This window comes from Pseudoliparis swirei, chromosome 7, assembly GCF_029220125.1.
Source record: "Pseudoliparis swirei isolate HS2019 ecotype Mariana Trench chromosome 7, NWPU_hadal_v1, whole genome shotgun sequence".
NCBI lineage: Eukaryota > Metazoa > Chordata > Actinopteri > Perciformes > Liparidae > Pseudoliparis > Pseudoliparis swirei.
The window spans coordinates 30,891,669-30,896,668 of NC_079394.1; positions in this window are offsets into that span (position 1 = coordinate 30,891,669).

Genomic DNA, 5,000 nt, shown 5'->3' on the forward strand with positions numbered 1-5,000 from the left:
TTACTCAAAGTGAAGGAGTGCATCCAGCAGGGGGAGGTGGAGAGCTCCAATGTGTGTTTTAATTGATTTGTTGTTTTAAAGTTTTATTTGTTTTTTAAACTCTTTTCTTTTAATGAACACATTCAGAGTCTGAGTTTTAAACGTAAATGGAGCGAGGGACAGTAAGAAGAGAACATCAATTTATGAATTTAACAAGATGAAGGCCAACGATGTTCTCTTCTTACAAGAGACGCACAGCGACAGCACCAACGAGGCGGACTGGAGGAGGGAGTGGGGGGGGGAAGTCCTCCTGAGCCACAACACCAACCTCAGCGGAGGAGTGGGCTTCCTCTTCTCCAGGGTGTGTGTCTTATTATTGTCTAATAGTCCTATTATTGTCTAATAGTCTTATTATTGTCTAATAGTCCTATTATTGTCTAATAGTCCTATTATTGCCTAATAGTCTTATTATTGTCTAATAGTCTTATTATTGTCTAATAGTCCTATTATTGTCTAATAGTCTTATTATTGTCTAATAGTCTTATTATTGTCTAATAGTCCTATTATTGCCTAATAGTCCTATTATTGTCTAATAGTCCTATTATTGCCTAATAGTCTTATTATTGTCTAATAGTCTTATTATTGCCTAATAGTCTTATTACTGCCTAATAGTCTTATTATTGCCTAATAGTCTTATTATTGTCTAATAGTCTTATTATTGCCTAATAGTCTTATTATTGTCTAATAGTCTTATTATTGCCTAATAGTCTTATTATTGTCTAATAGTCTTATTATTGCCTAATAGTCTTATTATTGTCTAATAGTCTTATTATTGCCTAATAGTCTTATTATTGTCTAATAGTCTTATTATTGCCTAATAGTCTTATTATTGTCTAATAGTCTTATTATTGTCTAATAGTCTTATTATTGTCTAAATAGTCTTATTATTGTCTAATAGTCTTATTATTGTCTAATAGTCTTATTATTGACATTGTTATGAAAATATCTCATATCCTGAAAGCCTAAATAAGTATATTGATTATTTTTGAACAAAGGTTAATATTATCTCATAAGTTTCAAGAAGGGCCCCAGTATGTTTGAGGCCCCTGGGCTTCAGTCCGGGTAACAACGGCCCCTTTGAACCTGTCCCCGCCTCCCTGCAGTACCCACAGTGTCCAGTAGAGGCCGGCTGAGGGGATCCTGCTGTTTCCACACAGATTTCTGCCCTTTATATTTAAGTTTTGCATATTTTTGCATTCGGCTCGTCCTGATTGGCCAGCCATGCAAATGCAAATGTCCGGGGGGGCGCCCGCGCGGGGGCTTTGCCCTCAGGGGGCGCCGAGTGCCGAGCCGCCGCTCAGACAACCGGGGTTACGGTATTGTAACCTTTGTTGCTCGAATCATTTGCATGTGGGAGCCGAGCCGCGGCGACTCCATTCAGCGGCGGCCAATCCCTCTCCTCCGTTGTGCGACCTCACCCATTGGCCGACGGGATAAAAAGCCTCCCCGGTACCGAATGCATTAAGCCCGGCACGTCTAATCACACGAGGGCTCGGCCGGCTTTCTTCTCCTGGCTCCATTCTGACCCGGCGACGCATTGTTGTGAAAGAACGGAGGATAAGAGGGTTCCTCCTCCTCCTGCTCTTAAGGAATATGGATTATGAATGAGGCCGAGGATCAGAGCTGCTGGGGCTTCAATATGCATGACTCCTTTCATCCCGCCCCTTTCTCTGCAGCAGCAGGGGGCAGCAGGCGGCTCCTGGAGGAGGCGTGGCCTGGAACGCCAAACACACGATGTTTTATTGAGTAACGCTGTGGGGAGAGAGTCGCCATGGAAACACCAAGGAAATATGAAAACAAGTGTTCTGGGATGTGTTGAACAGAGACAGGTAGACGGGGTCCAAGAGACAGGTAGACGGGGTCTAGAGACAGGTAGACGGGGTCCTAGAGACAGGTAGACAGGGTCTAGAGACAGGTAGACGGGGTCTAGAGACAGGTAGACAGGGTCCAAGAGACAGGTAGACGGGGTCTAGAGACAGGTAGACGGGGTCCTAGAGACAGGTAGACGGGGTCCAAGAGACAGGTAGACGGGGTCCAAGAGACAGGTAGACGGGGTCTAGAGACAGGTAGACGGGGTCTAGAGACAGGTAGACGGGGTCCTAGAGACAGGTAGACGGGGTCTAGAGACAGGTAGACGGGGTCTAGAGACAGGTAGACGGGGTCTAGAGACAGGTAGATGGGGTCCTAGAGACAGGTAGACGGGGTCTAGAGACAGGTAGACGGGGTCTAGAGACAGGTAGACAGTCCTAGAGACAGATGGGGTCCTAGAGACAGGTAGACGGGGTCTAGAGACAGGTAGACGGGGTCTAGAGACAGGTAGACGGGGTCCTAGAGACAGGTAGACGGGGTCCTAGAGACAGGTAGACGGGGTCCAAGAGACAGGTAGACGGGGTCTAGAGACAGGTAGACGGGGTCCTAGAGACAGGTAGACGGGGTCCTAGAGACAGGGTCCTAGAGACAGGTAGACGGGGTCCTAGAGACAGGTAGACGGGGTCTAGAGACAGGTAGACGGGGTCTAGAGACAGGTAGACGGGGTCTAGAGACAGGTAGACGGGGTCCTAGAGACAGGTAGACGGGGTCTAGAGACAGGTAGACGGGGTCCTAGAGACAGGTAGACGGGGTCTAGATACAGGTAGACGGGGTCTAGAGACAGGTAGACGGGGTCTAGAGACAGGTAGACGGGGTCCTAGAGACAGGTAGACAGGTCTAGAGACAGGTAGACGGGGTCTAGAGACAGGTAGACGGGGTCCTAGAGACAGGTAGACGGGTCTAGAGACAGGTAGACGGGGTCTAGAGACAGGTAGACAGGGTCTAGAGACAGGTAGACGGGGTCTAGAGACAGGTAGACGGGGTCTAGAGACAGGTAGACGGGGTCTAGAGACAGGTAGACGGGGTCCTAGAGACAGGTAGACGGGGTCTAGAGACAGGTAGACGGGGTCTAGAGACAGGTAGACGGGGTCCTAGGGACAGGTAGACGGGGTCTAGAGACAGGTAGACGGGGTCCTAGGGACAGGTAGACAGGGTCTAGAGACAGGTAGACGGGGTCTAGAGACAGGTAGACGGGGTCCAAGAGACAGGTAGACGGGGTCCTAGAGACAGGTAGACGGGGTCTAGAGACAGGTAGATGGGGTCTAGAGACAGGTAAACAGGGTCCAAGAGACAGGTAGATGGGGTCTAGAGACAGGTAGACGGGGTCCTAGAGACAGGTAGACGGGGTCTAGAGACAGGTAGACGGGGTCCTAGAGACAGGTAGACAGGTCTAGAGACAGGTAGATGGGGTCCTAGAGACAGGTAGACGGGGTCCTAGAGACAGGTAGATGGGGTCCAAGAGACAGGTAGACGGGTCCTAGAGACAGGTAGACGGGTCTAGAGACAGGTAGACGGGGTCTAGAGACAGGTAGATGGGGTCCTAGAGACAGGTAGACGGGGTCTAGAGACAGGTAGACGGGGTCTAGAGACAGGTAGACGGGGTCCTAGAGACAGGTAGACGGGGTCTAGAGACAGGTAGACGGGGTCCTAGAGACAGGTAGACGGGGTCCTAGAGACAGGTAGACGGGGTCTAGAGACAGGTAGACGGGGTCCAGAGACAGGTAGACGGGGTCCTAGAGACAGGTAGATGGGGTCCTAGAGACAGGTAGACGGGGTCTAGAGACAGGTAGACGGGGTCCTAGAGACAGGTAGGGGTCTAGAGACAGGTAGACGGGTCCTAGAGACAGGTAGACGTGGTCTAGAGACAGGTAGATGGGGTCCTAGAGACAGGTAGACGGGGTCTAGAGACAGGTAGACGGGGTCCTAGAGACAGGGTCTAGAGACAGGTAGACGGGGTCTAGAGACAGGTAGACGGGGTCCTAGAGACAGGTAGACGGGGTCTAGAGACAGGTAGACGGGGTCCTAGAGACAGGTAGACGGGGTCCTAGAGACAGGTAGACGGGGTCTAGAGACAGGTAGACAGGGTCTAGAGACAGGTAGACGGGGTCCTAGAGACAGGTAGATGGGGTCCTAGAGACAGGTAGACGGGGTCTAGAGACAGGTAGACGGGGTCCTAGAGACAGGTAGACGGGGTCTAGAGACAGGTAGACGGGGTCTAGAGACAGGTAGACAGGGTCTAGAGACAGGTAGACGGGGTCTAGAGACAGGTAGATGGGGTCTAGAGACAGGGTCTAGAGACAGGTAGACGGGGTCTAGAGACAGGTAGACGGGGTCCTAGAGACAGGTAGACGGGGTCTAGAGACAGGTAGACGGGGTCCTAGAGACAGGTAGACAGGGTCCTAGAGACAGGTAGACGGGGTCTAGAGACAGGTAGACGGGTCTAGAGACAGGTAGATGGGGTCTAGAGACAGGTAGACGGGTCTAGAGACAGGTAGACAGGGTCCTAGAGACAGGTAGACAGGGTCCTAGAGACAGGTAGACGCGGTCTAGAGACAGGTAGACGGGTCCTAGAGACAGGTAGACGGGGTCTAGAGACAGGTTGCGAGGTCTAGAGACAGGTAGACGGGGGCTAGAGACAGGTAGACAGGGTCTAGAGACAGGTAGACGGGGTCTAGAGACAGGTAGACGGGGTCTAGAGACAGGTAGACATGGTCTAGAGACAGGTAGACCAGGGGTGGTTCACATAATGCCTAATTTATAAACCATGCTAACAAGCTATACTTTATGTGATGGTTGCTATACTTTATGAGTGTTGCTGGTTACACGATGGACGCGTGGGGGAAGTGGGCGTGTTTGCCTTACAGCCCTTTCCGTGGAGGGAAGACAGACGTCTACGGAACTTTGATTACAGGATTTTCTGCTGTTTGGATTTTGGCGCTGCCCTGTTATCGGGAAAATTAAGGAAGCGAGGACGGCAGTTAAAGCCCTAAGGCTGCCGACGCGAGATTGGCCAGCGTTGGGCAGGATTGTTGGCCACTCAGACTGGCGTATGAAACCGCCAGAATGACAACATCGTGGGAGAAGCTGATGGC